The 14,561-nt window shown below is 39.2% G+C and overlaps 1 pseudogene; it reads left to right on the top strand.

Moving 5' to 3' along the window:
• Positions 1–67: 67 nt before the first annotated feature.
• On the top strand, positions 68–542 carry LOC136235507 (uncharacterized; annotated as a pseudogene).
• Positions 543–14,561: the final 14,019 nt, after the last annotated feature.

Below are 14,561 nucleotides of genomic sequence, written 5' to 3'. Positions count from 1 at the left end.
AACAGATGGAGAAGTAGATGGAGATGTTGCTCATAGGATTAAATCTGGTTGGGCGAAGTGGAAGAGTGCTACGGGTTTCCTTTGTGACCCCGACATGCCTAATAGATTGAAGGAAAAATTCTACCGCACGGCAATCAGACCCACACTGTTATATGGTACGGAGTGTTGGGCAGTGAAACTGTCACATCCATAAGATGTCGGTGGCGGAGATGCGTATGTTGAGATGGATGTGTGGTCATACGAGAAAGGATTGGGTGAGTAATGAAATAATTAGGACAAAAGTAGGGGTTATATCTATTGAGAATAAAATGAGGGAAAACCGACTAAGGTGGTTTGGCCATGTAAAACGAAGAGCGCTTGATGCGCCGGTTAGGAGGACTGAAAAGTGGCAAAGGGATGTAGTGGTGAGGGGTAGGGGAAGACCTAAGCAAACTTGGAGGAGGGTGATCGAGAGTGATATGAGTTTATTGGGGATTGAGGAAAATATGGTAGTGGATAGGACAGAGTGGAGGGGGAGAATTTGTATCGCTGATCCGACTTGATTTCACGGTTTTATATGATGGTTCATGTTAGCCAACCCCGAATCATTTCGGGACTAAGGCTTTGTTGTTGTTGTTGTTGTATGTATCCAAGTCATTTTGTATGTTTTTCAGGCACTTTCGCAAGGTTTTCGGCACAAATAACCAAAGTCGGGAACTCAGGAGTAAAATGGAGTAAAAAAATGAGTTTTTAGTGATTTTCCGCATGCAACCTGTCGAGATGGAGCTGTGAGTTATAAAGTCTCTTTGTTCACATTGAGGGAAGATTTGACACATTTTTGTATTTTTATCGTATCTCCCTCATACGAACTCGGATTGAGGCGATTCAAAATGCGTTGAAAAGTTAAAAGAAAGATGTACAAATGACTAATCATAATAATAATCTCCAAATTCGAAGTGTAACATGCTTAAAAAAATTATCCTAAGTTGATGAACATGTTGAGGCCTAGGATTCCTTTCCCACCTTTATACATTTCAACTTCTAAATTGTCAAAGTCTTCCACCACCCTCTTTAAAAGCTGAATTCAGAAGATTAGAGAGTTGGAGGCCATAAGGAGACTTGGTCTTTGGAAGCATATGTACCATTTTACTATAAAAGGAGACATTGGGAGCCATTTGAAGACACATCAAGCTTAGGCTTAATTCCTCCCTCTATAATGTTATTTTGCTGATTCTTCTCTTCAAGAATCAGTTGTATTTGTTATTGTGATTGTTGTTATTGTGCTCAAGTTGTTGTTTGTGCAAAAGCTCATCCAATAAAAGTAAGTTTCAAGTCACCGAGAAAGTCTGTTCGTCAATCGTTATTACGGTTTCTTCTAAACTTTGATCTCTTTTATTACTATGAGCTCCATTATCTATCTTTCTAAGGTGTGTTTTAATCTAATCATAGGCTAAAACCCCCTTAACTAAGGTTAAAAGCAGATCTTAACCTTAATTATGTGGTAATTACGTTTAACCTATTTAAGCTATGTTTATCCTTTTTGAGAACTAACTTATGATTCTTAATGCTTGTAGGAGATGAACCAAATCCCTATTTGAATATAATTAAATTGATTAATCGAAACTCATAAGTTGGACCTAATGACCATTTAGTGTGGCTTATTGGTTTTCCAAGGTTTTTCATGAATCTTATTACAAATCTTAGATTTATTACTTGAGCCGGACCAAAGTGAAGTAATAAATCGAAGGTTTGGAACTAAGAAAACTTAATGCTTCTTTGGATTAATTACTTTAGCCGGACCAAGGTAAAGTAATTAATCGAAAGTTTAGAACTAATTACTCGAGCGGTTTTTCTTGAATCTTAAGTAATCACTTTAGCCGGACCAAGGTAAAGTAGGTTAAAAAGGTTTAGATTAATAAAACTTAATGCTTCTCTAGATTAATTACTTTAGCCGGACCAAGGTAAAGTAATTAATTGAGAGTTTAGAGCCAATTTCAAGAATCTATTAGTTAATAAGAAAAATCGTCATCTTAGAAAGGATAAAACAACTTAAAAAGGGTTAAGTGTTATTACCAAGGAAAGAGGTTAAGTGAAGCTAGAAGCCTTAGTTTCTTTCAATATAAATAATCTCTCACCTAATTTGTATAATTTTCATTTCATTTCTTGCTTAAGTCTTAACTTGGTTGTCCAACAAACTCTACCTTTTGATTGTTTAAATAATAGATAGTAAGCAAAGAGATTAGTACTTATAATCACCATCCTCGTGGGAATGATACTCTACTTTCACTTTATTACTTGATACGCGATTAAGATACACTTGCCTTCACATGCTTGTATATGTAAAAAACGCGCATCAGACGGTATAAGTAAAAAGGGGACGGTGAATAGCAATTCCCTAAATTAAACAAAGCAAAATTAACACTTACCAGAAAAAGAAGGAAAAGTTCACCCGTTGGTTGAATAATACTTGCAGCAGAAATATAAAATATATACCCCAAAAATGAAAAAACTCAAATCCAACACAATAAAGAAATAATTAAAGCATCATCAAATAAGTAATTTTTTAGGAGTTTAAAAAAGCAACAAACATAATGTTCTAAATAAGATAAGAAATTGACACAATTGAAAGAGATGGAGAAAGAAAAACTTAAGTTGCCATGGCAAAGGTAGAGAAGTTTCTTCTTCTCTGTTGTTATGGATGTAAGTTGAAGACTTCAATAAAATAAGACTTGTTGCTTGTTTGATATTTTATCAGATCAGATTTTAAGTTAAACTTGTTAGACGTTATTCATTAAGGAGAATTGGAATTTTGCAGAGTAAATTATGTTCAGTAATTCATGGATTGAAAATGCTAATGATGGATTGAGGATGTTTACCTTGATTTGGAAAGGGTGTTTAAGGGAAAAAAAAGAAGAAAAATAAGTGAACCGCATAGTCATAGTAGAAAAGTAGGATTTTGATGCCGATTCAAAAAATAATTGATTTATGAGCATCTCTTTTTAATATTTAACCAAACAGTTTATATCTTTTATTTTTGGAACCAAAACAGCAAACATGAGATTAAAAAAATGCGAAACAAACAATCTCTTAGATTGAATAAGTGTAAACCTAATGATTAATAATCAAATTTATTTAATCATTCACAATCTATTAACACTATAAAATTATATTTTATAATCGATAAGAATAACCTAAAAATATTATAATCTTTTATATTTCATAAAATTTGTATAAAAAATTTGTAATATTTATACGAATAGTATAATATTTATAAGAATACATAAAAGTTGTATAAAAATATTGTAAAAATACTTTAAAATTTTGTACTTTAAACTTTTATACTTTAAATTTTTCTAAATTTAATTATATAAATATTATTTCCGCATTTGTTAAAATAAAAAAAATAATTTATAAAAATAATAATATAAAATGATATATGGTGTGTGAGATCTATTTAAACTTGGATGTTATTTTCTTAACTGGTAGAGCTAGTTATGATTATAATAAGAAACCCCAACTCTAATCAACCATAAGAGTTCTTATAGTTTGGTTTGCTAGATCCCAACTATAAGCTCTCTGAATGTTGAGCCACGGACAATCTACTTTGGATGAGTCTCATGCGTCAATCAACTTTCTATTTTTATTTTTTTGTTCATTTAACACTTTTTGTATTAACAAAATAATTTTTTTTATATGGTTTCATAAATAAATAAACTAGTACTGTGCTCGCACGTTGCGTGGGACGATGAAATTTTTGTACATAAATTTTTACTTGTTTAAAATTTCTTGGATCTCAGGAATGTCGAGATTCAAATAGATCTTGGTTGATGTGGTCGAAGATACTATATATAAATGTACAATTAAAATAAATATTATATATATATATATATATATATATATATATATATATAGTAATTGTGATTATCCAATGATATATTGTTACCTAACATGTCAAGGCCGTAACTATGATCTGGCGTCGTGATGGCCCTACAAAACAATAAGTAGGTCAGACGGGGCTGGAGTCCGGCGAACCCGCTCCGATGCATAAGTCAAATTGTGATTTAGAACCGAATAAGAGGGTGAGAATAGGTTTTGAGATGATGGTTAACGTACCAATCCTTGTGCTCATACATGTCTATTTATAGTGCTCGATTAGGTTAAGGTTGTCATCTTATTAGAAATCCTAGTGAGTTTAGGATTCTTATTCTCTTAAGGAATCCGAATCCTAGGAGGAATCCTTTGTCTCATAGGATACCAAAAGATTCTCCTTATGTTTGGGCCTAAAGCCATGCGTATTGGCTACGACCTCGGATTGGATGCGGCTAAGCCTTTTGCTATTGGGTTTGGACCGTCGTAAAAGCGCTTGGGTCTTTATTCTTTGGACTTGGGCTGCTAACTCCACACATATATTGCAATGTTATCAGGCTCAGACCGGACGGACCAGTCCGATCGGGAACCAGCGAGGAGTTCGGTCCGAGATGTGTTGGTTTGTTGAATGCTCAACAAACCAGCATGAACCGGGGTTGGACCGGTGCCCGATAGTCGAACCGGGAACCGGTGCAACCCCGGTCCGCTGCTAGTTTATTTTTTAAAAGAATTCTTTACAAAATTAAAATAAATCCATTTTAAATGATTTTTTTCTAATTAAATACAATTTTAGCAAAAGTTGGCAGGTCCAAGGGGCCTCATTTCGATGCGGCATTCACGTCGCCCACGTCGTGCGGGTGCGCCCCTAACTCGATAGTGATTCGACTACACCCTCCTACGCATGAGAGAGCCTTTTCCCAAGTAATTGGTTAAAAGCTTGTAAATGCCATTTGGTTGTAAACTAGTTAAGATTCTCATTTCTTTCCTATGTGAGATGAGAATGCTTAATTTTCTTTTATCTTCTTCCAAACCATTTCAAGTGGTTCACTTTGAGCATCAATTTCTCATTCATCACTTGTCTGTTTTGAGTTTATAATATACCGTCAAAAAGATCTTCAAGTTATTCTAAACTATATTTATCTATTATACATTTAAGCCTCAAGTTGACAAAAAATAACAAACCAAAAGTTGTTTATAATTTATTTTGGATATGTATAATTTATAAAAAAATAAATTAAAAATAATTAAATATTTAATATATATAAATATTATTTATTTATGACTTCATCCAGTCCGACCAATCTGATCCATCCGTTCCGACCAAGTGACCCGTGATCTAATTATAAATCTGGTTTGATGTCCGGTTCGGTTCTGATAACATTAGTATATTGGGTTTTAAAGAGGATGACACTGATGTCATGCATGTGACATCGTTTCTCATGATATCAGATGTCACCCACCCCTTAGTTTTAAGACATTCTTTCAGGATTCTATTTGTATAAATTCCATGTGTAAGAGGACCATTTTTTAATTTCATCTTTTTAAACTATCACCTATCAAAATCATCATGATGTAGTCTTTTTGCTTTACTGATGTGTCTTCCTGGGGATGGATCTAGAATCCCATGTTTGCGGCTCCTTAATGAGAACGTATGTTTCGATGTTGGAGACCTTTCACTTGCCTTGAAGTCTTTTCAGTTTCTTTTCTTCCCATTTATCTTCTTCTCCTTTGATTTCAATTTTTTCCATATTCCCTTTTCTCTGCATATTTTCTCTCTCCCGAGCTTTTGACTTCTTACTTTCGTTTTTGAACTTTCGACATTGCTGCTCTTCTTTAAGTAAGTTCCCTTTTCCTTTGATATTTCATTTTCTATCTTTCCTCTTTAACAATGGCTAGAGCGGGGCTTTCTCGTGGTAAGGGTATGGGCTCTAGTAAGAAAAGTAAGCCTCAAAGTGGTAGGGCTGTAGAACCCGAAGAGCCCAAATAACCCAAGCCTCCTTATTTAAAAAACTTCGAACAACTCTCTACTTTCGATAAATTTTCCTTGGCTATATTATTTTCCACTTTCCCAGAATTTGCTCACCTTGAGGTTAGGGTTCTTTCTCTTGGGCAGGTGATAACTGAGGCGCCTGAAGGTCATCTAGGTTTTGAAGAGATTTTTCTTGAGAACGGGGTTCGTCTCTTCTTTTCAGATAATATTTTGAATGTATTGCATGAGCTTAACATATGTTCGGTGCAACTATCTCCTAATGGCTGGCTGGATCTTCTAAGTTTGTCCAAGGTTTGTGAGGACTTGGAGTATGTGTTGACGGGCCCTTTACTTTGTCATATATGGAGTCCGAGTCGAAGGTTAAATGATGATTCCTTGTGGATTTCTAAACTTCCCACTAATCTGCTGATAAGTGTCTATTTTAGCGATAAAATACTCGCCTTTTGTGCTTGTTTGATAATTGGCTTAATTGTTATCATGAGTTTTATTGCTTGTTTTGGTATTTTCACCTTTAAAAGGCCTTGGTGATTAAAAGGAGCTAATTTGGGTTGGACAAATTGGAGTTGGGTCATTATTTGGGAGTTGAGCTGATGGATTTGGGCTGAATCAGAGTTAGTTTTGCCCGAGACTATAGATTTCGGAAGTAACAAGGACTCTTCTCTTATTCTATCAAGAAGGAGCCTAGATAGTTAGAGATGACTAAGCATGCACGAAATTAGGAGACATGGCAGATTAGGAAGGATCCCCGTTGTGATTAAGATTCTATTATTTTCTGTTTCTTTTAGCTATCTTTTTGGAGGGATTTTTGTTACTAAAAAGACACAAACTTTACGTTTCTGTGGTGCACTTCATAGGTTTTATTTTAGAGTTTCCATTTTAGTTCTTATTTTGTTCTCTTTTTACAATAGAAAACTATTGTTCTCCATGGTTATTCATAGCTAAATCCCCAATTTCGGTTAAAGGTTAATTCAAAGGCAGGATTCCTCAAGTATTGTGAGATCGTTTTACTGTTGGGGTTTGGTGTCCTATAGACAATTGTTATAGGATATAAACTATTTGTAAATGAATTATTCAATATCGTTTATTTTATAAGATATAGTAAGTTTAACTATATAGAGGCATTAATCTTTTATCAGAACTAATTAAGCTAAATAAAAGAAATCCCAAGTTTATTTAAGTGATTGTAAAGTGTTCATACAAGCATGAAGTGAGACTAAACTTTATAATAAACCAATAAACTTAAAACAACCTCAAGTCAAGTAATATGTTTATGGGATTAACATAGTGTTGTTGAGACTTGCACGTAATAATGTCTTCTGTTGTGAATAGAGAGCTAATCTCACAAGCTTTAGATTTAGAGATATCTAGACAGTTACATGGATCTGGTGAAGGAGTTCATTAGGATTGGGGACCCGACTTGAGATAACAGGATAGATGAATTTATCTGAATGTCACATGTTTCATCTCAAATGGTATTAGTAGGTATAAGTAATCCTCATACTCAAATAAACATTAATTAGTGATTCTGGATTATGGAGTGTGGTGCTTTGACTCTGTTCAAACACGATCCACTACAGAGGGGACTATGGGGTGTGTGAGGTAGGTGTTGGGTATCACATAAAGTAATTATAAGGTAGTTAATGTTAGATTGGGCATTTGTCACTCATGATAGATAGGAGATATATCCATGACCTCTTATGGAGAATTAATTGGAAATCCTTACAAGGTGATAGGGTTAAGAGTAGAAATGGAGATTTCACTTAACTTGTCTATTCAGAGTTAATTCTACATAGACAAGTAAAACAAACGTCTCATTATATGTAACTTGAGATATTCCATAGTTATAGATCCGTCTAAGGATATAGCTGACGAAAGATCGAATAATATTGGACCTAATACGGAAAGGTAAATGTAAGTATCAACCTGGCTTCTTATTGCTCTGGGAGAATGTCTACGGTTCTCCTAGTAACAGTCTTCGAATTCATTTTGTTTTATATTTAGTTGAAATTACTCAGGTTGAATTAATTCCAATAAATATATATGGCTAGCAGCAGTAAGAACCTATTGGGTCACACATGGGACTTGGAATTAGAGGACGAAATAGTAATTGGGAGGGTGGAGATATAGGGGGCCGGAATATATGTATTAGGGATAAAGATAATTTAATTGATAATTATAATTAGGTTATAGTTATAATTAGATTATCTAATTATGTGATAATATTAATTAGAAGATTTAATTTAATTATATCTCTAATTAATTAAATCCTTAACATAAATAAATATCTAATTAGGATTAGTATTATTATTTATTTATATTAAGATATAGATAAAGATAATAATTGTATTTATTTATCTATTAGTAAACCTCTTCGAAATAGGATTGTAATTAAGATTTTTAACCTAATGCTATTAGGGTTACTTTTAGAGACTATAAATAGACCCCATTTGGCATATGAAATTCATCCAAGCATTAGTCAAAGGGAAGAAATTCTTCCGAACTCCACTCGTCTAAAAACTCTTTCGTTTACTCTCTCTTTGATCTCGTGTCGATTCCTTTAGAGGCAGTCAATTTAGATTGTCATTCATTGGTTGATTACTAGCCGTTTTCTTTTCTATTGTTTTCATTGTTTGTGAAACACGGTTAAGAAGTTTGTGGGCACTTTGTTTGCAACGGTAGATAGATCATCAGAAAAAGGTATACTTGTTTAACCCCTCTTTATATGAAATAACGATTAACGGATCTTGGAAAAAGGGAAATAGATAAAATAGATAAAATTTTATATTTTCGTTGTGTCTATTAATTGATTTAATTGATAATTATAATCAGATTATAGTTATAGTTAAATTAACTTATTATGTGATAATATTAATTAGGAGGTTTAATTATATCTCTAATTAAATTAATTCCCTAATATAAATCAATATCTAATTAGGATTAGGATTATTATTTATTTATATGAGATATAGATAAAGATAATAATTATATTTATTTATCCAATTAGTAAACCTATTTGGAATAGGATTCTAATTAAGAGTTATAACCTAATGTGAAATACACCCCATGGGTTATGATATTCGGTCAAGCAAAAAGAAAGGGAAGAAAATTCTTCCGACCTCTACTCGTCTAATTACTCATTTCATTTACTATCTCTTTGATCTCGTGTCGATTCCTTTAGAGGAAATCAATTTAGATTGCTATTCATTGGTTGATTACTAACCATTTTCTTTTTTATTGTTTTCATTCTTCGTGAAACACGGTTGAGAAGTTAGTGGGCACTTTGTTTGTAACGATAGATAGATCGTCAGAAAAGGTACACTTGTTTAATCCCCCTTTGTATGAAATAACGGTTAACAAATCTTGGAAAAAGGGAAATACATAAAATAGATAAAATTTTATATTTTCGTTGCGTCTATGCTTGTCTATTTTCTTTCAGTGGTATCAGAACGAGCGTTAAATCCGTTATTTCATATATGAAAATATTAACTGTTAAGACGAGATTAATATGTTTTATGATTCAGTTAATTAATAAATGAGATTTGTAGAGATTAAACGGTTGATTAAAATAAATTTTTATATATGTGATATACATATTCGTGGATTAATGGTTAACTATTTGAATCATTAAAAGAGTTAATTAGATTAATTTTAAAAATTTGATTTTGATCAAAACGTTTAAAATCAATTAATTAGGAATATATATTTGAAAATAGTTATATATATATATATAAATTAGTTTATAAATATATATATATAAATTAAAATTAAATTTTAATTTATTAAATAATAATAAAAAAGTTTATTTGTACAGTTCCAACCCCTCCCAAAATTAAAATTTCACGGCAACTTAATTTTGGTTTGGGTGGCGTTGCTGTCCCTTTGGCAGCGACGCTACCCAACGTCACAGATCGCATTCGCGACGGGGATGAACCCGATTTTCGTCCCCGTTACGTTTAATTTCGATTTTGAATTTTTCCAAAATATTTTGATTTTCAGAAAACTAATATATATATATATATATATATATAATTGATCCGCATAATTTTGATTGTTGTTTATTTTAAATTGTGATCCCAAATCCCATTAGGCCCGGGCCCAATAGAAGCAGGGCTTGAGAGGCCCATAAGACCACCACAACTCACTATAAATATCCCCAACATAGGGAAGGTAAAGACAGACTCATTTTCTCACTACTCGATCGGGTACCCTCTAAGCTCTTCGATTATTTCCTTTAGTAACCATATCGAACGTCTAACTTTCTTGATCGTCGGAGTGTCCACATGGACCACTCCCCGCGTAGGGACGATATCCGAAGGCCACGAGGATCTGAGAAGCTGCCCGGTTCACTATAGTTCATTCCCTAATTATTTGGTGCGGTGAGCGTGGACTACGAGTGACCTTAACATTTCGGTAGGATGAAAACACCAACTGAATCCACCCCGGCCGGAATACCGGACGCTAGAACAACTAGCTCCATAACTAATGAAGTGCGTTCTGTGCCGGTCGTCTCGATCTCCCCAAGGAACCTGGCCCCGTTGATGGAGGAGGTGGATCTAGAGGATGAGGAGGCTTACAATACCTCACAGCTCCTCAGCGCGATACGTGGCTTCCAGACCACTCAGGTCGTTCACACGACGGCTCAAGTAGAAATCATGGAGCAACAGAGAAGCTTGCAGGAGGAGAACACCAAAATCTGACAATACCTTAAGGAGGCCGTAGAGCCGTGATGGGAAGACATGACCGCAAGGAGATCCGCGGTCCCCGGAGCATCCGTCGGGAGACGACCCGAAGACACGAATGCGACACCAGCGGGGAGGGCCGCGGTGTCCGAGATTCAGCCAGTCGTGAGCAGCGAGGACCTACTAGAGCTGAAGATCCAGCGTTTTCTGGACAAAAGGGCGCTCGGATGAGTAATGGGGGAAGCATCACGTCTAGCAAGACTCCGTTGGTGCAGCGAATCATCGAAACAAGGTTCCCATGAGACTGGAAGGCTCCTCGCCTGTCGCAATACTTGGGGACCGAAGACCCCAACTACCACGTAGCCTATTTCATGAGCACCATCAACCTTTATTCCAAAGATGAAGATATCATGTGCAAACTCTTTCCCACCACACTGTCGGCAAGCGCGCAAGAGTGGTATCGGGGGCTGGCCCCCGAATCTATCGACTCCTTCGACTTGCTAAAGGATCTCTTTCTCTCAAGGTTCGCCGCAGCCGCAAAGGTGAGAAAAATCAGTTCGGACCTCAACGGCCTCAAGCAGCGAACCACTGAGCCGTTACGAAATTTCCTCTCCAGGTTCCACCACATGGCCTCTCAGGTCAAAGGGCTAAACCTAGAGGTGGCTCATGACGCCCTCGCGAAGGGCACCTCTTGCGAGCCCCTTAAACAGAAATGTTTCAGGAAAATCCCACGGTCGTTCGAGGAGCTGATGACTATGGCGTAGACTTTCGTCCGTTACGACGACTGCGATCGCTCGGCCGGTTATGAGGAGTCGGAGAAGGATAAGGCTAGAGGAGACTCTCGGAAGGAGGACAAGTGCAAGGTACCAGAAGATGCTCGTGAGGTGGGTCGGAGCCGCGAGGAGGAGGCACCTTTCCCTTTCTCCCCGAGGGTTGAAGCGGCCAACCCGGAGAGGCGAGGCGACCGGTCCCGAGGAAAGGAGGTTCATTATGCCTCGCAGCATACAATAAGGAAGTACACACATCAGACATCGTCAGCCGAGAAAGGCAAGACCCGAGCAGAGAAGGAATACTGCAAGTATCACAAGTCCTCGGGTTACTCGATGGAGAACTGCCATCAGCTGCAGAAAGAGATTGACAGGATCACCGAGCAGGGCGCACCACCAAGGCTCCCCAGGCAGAGAGAGTAAAGCCCGAAGCAGCGAGATGCCGGACGAGCAGAGGACCCCAGGAGGACAAGGTTTCAGGGGGAGATCCACGTCATCCGGGAAGGGGCACCTGTGCACTACAATCCCCCGGAGGCTTCCCGCAAGAGGAAAGCATCAGATCAGATTTTGATGCTACAACCCCCGCTCCGGACCAGTCATTCCGAGGCTCTCGTCATCACCATAAGCATCGCCAGCTTCAACGTGCACCGAGTGCTGGTCAACACAGGGAGCTCAGTGAACCTCATCACCTGGACGGCGCTGCGAGCAATGAAGAATGTCAGCACCTCACTCCGTGTAGGGACTTTCCATCTGGTAGGGCTATCCGAAATTGAAGTCCCCATCAAAGGGGTCATTACTCTTCCAACAGTGTTGGCATCCGGTGGTAGAGAGGCAAAATGCCTGGCCGAATGGGTAGTGGTGGACATCCCGCTCGCTTACAATACGATCGTTGGGAGGCCTTTGCTAACAGCCCTGAAGGCTACGATCAACGTTTCCGAACTCTACCTCACCCTGCCCCACCAGGACGGGGAGATTACAATTTTTGGAGACCAGATGCTGGCCAAGAGATTGCAGTGGCAGGCGACTCAACCACGGACGATATTGTACTTGGAGGACGACCTGATGGACATGAGGGGCTATAACCCTGCTCCCATCGAGCTAGTCGCGGATTGCTTAGTCGGAGAGGGCAAAGCGATGAACGTCGGAACCAAAATGTCGCTTGATCTTGCCGCAAAAATTAAGGCCATCCTCACTCTCCATGCAGACGTATTCGTATGGAGCACGGTCGATATTACGGGAGTGTCGCCCGAGCAGGCAACTCACAAGCTGGATCTTGACCCCACAATCGAACCCGTAAAGCAAAGGAAGCGCGTTCAGGCGCAGGACAAGTAGGTCGCCGTAAAGGCCGAAATTCAAAAACTTTTAGCTGTAAAGTTCATTCGCGAGGTTCACTACCCGGACTGGCTTTCTAATGTTGTAATTGTAAAGAAATCCAGTGGGAAGTATCGCATGTGTGTAGACTTTATCGATGTCAATAAAGCATGCTCGAAAGATTGTTATCCGCTGCCTAATATAGATCAGCTCATCGATCAGACGGCAGGTCGCAAGATCCTGTCCCAGTTCGATGCCATCGCAGACTTTCAGCAGATACCACTGGACCTTGCGGATGCGGAGAAAACATCTTTTATCACCCACGAGGGCACATATTGCTACAATGTAATGCCCTTTCGGCCTAAAGAACGCAGGCGCGACCTACCAACGACTGGTCGAAAAAATGTTCTCCCACCTTATTGGCAAGACGGTACAGGTCTACATCGACGACATGGTCGTCCTTAGCGTCGAAGAGCGTGATCACCCGCGCGACCTGACAGAGGTGTTTGGGATCTTTCACAATTACAACCTCAAGCTCAACCCTGAAAAGTGCTTCTTCGGCATCCGATCGGGCAAATTCCTCGGTTGTGTCATCTCAGAAAAAGGCATTGAGCCCAATCCAGCAAAGATTGAGGCAATTTTGGCGATGGAGGCACCTCGTAACCTCCGGGGCGTGCAGAAGCTCAACGGACGAATCATCGCCCTAGGGCGCTTCATCTCCTGCTCGGCGCAGCGTTGCCTCCCTTTCTACAAAGAAATCAAGAAGGAACACCCCTTCAAATGGTCGATGAATTGCTAGGCGGCTTTTGACGCAATAAAAACCTTCCTTGTCATCCCGCCCTTGTTATCACCTCCAAGAGCGGGCAGGGACATTCACCTCTACTTCACCATCGCCAAGGAGGCAGTGGCGATGGCTCTCACTCAGATGGAAGGTAGCGAGATTTACCCCATCTATTTTCTAAGCCGGGTACTCAAGGGAGCAGAAATCCGGTATTCGGAGATCGAAAAAGCTTTGTTCGCAATCACCCTGGCATCAGAGCGCCTGCGACCATACTTCCAAGCTCACACGGTGATCGTTAAGACAAATTACCTGCTAAAGAAGGCAGTCGAAAAGCTTGAAGTTTCCGGACGTATAACTAATTGGTCCATCCGTCTCTCCCAATTCGACATACGCTTTGAGGCTCGCACTGTGATCAAGGCATAAGCACTCTCAGATTTCCTCGTCGAATTTACGGGAACAACGACTACCACCCCCTGCGAGCGACAAGGGCGATGCCGTTGACCAGTGGTCCATGAGTGTGGACGGTTCGTGTGAGCCGGGATGGGCAGGAGCCGGCGTAGCAATCCGAGGACCCCATAACCTCCACATGCGATACGCCATCCGCCTCGACTTCCCGACAATGAACAATCAGGCACAGTACGAAGCATTGATCGCGGCTCTTCGATTGGCCAAAACCTTAGTAACAGGACACTTGACGGTTTACTCGGACTCCAAGCTAGTCTGTGCCATGTCAATGGCCCCTACAAGGCCAAGGATCCAGCTATGTGCTTGTACCTAGAGCTGGCAAAGACCCTCCTCCGAGACCTCACGAGCAAAGGGGTTACGTTCGCTCTGATCCTGATCCCACGAGAAGAAAACGAGGAGGCAGATGGAATCGCCGCCCTGGCCGCAGGAGAGCAATCCATCGACCTCAATACCCTCATAGAAGTATCCGCCTCCCCGATAATTAACACGAACAGCTCCCTACAGATTGACCTGGCCGATGCAACAGCGGTAAGTTGGCGAAGTGACATAATCAACTTCTTACAGGATGGAGCCCTCCCGGAGGATAAGACTCGAGCGTCCCTTGTGGTACGACGATCCTGGCGGTACGCAATACATGGCGACATCTTGTATCGAAAAGCGTCCAGCCAGCCGTGGTTACGATGCATATCGAAGGAAGAAGGCGATCACTGTCTGAAGGAGAT

Source organism: Euphorbia lathyris, chromosome 7 (genome assembly GCF_963576675.1).
Source record: "Euphorbia lathyris chromosome 7, ddEupLath1.1, whole genome shotgun sequence".
In the NCBI taxonomy this organism is placed as follows: Eukaryota; Viridiplantae; Streptophyta; class Magnoliopsida; order Malpighiales; family Euphorbiaceae; genus Euphorbia; species Euphorbia lathyris.
The sequence above is the reverse complement of the archived record's forward strand: the minus strand, read 5'-3'. Positions and strand labels throughout refer to the sequence as shown.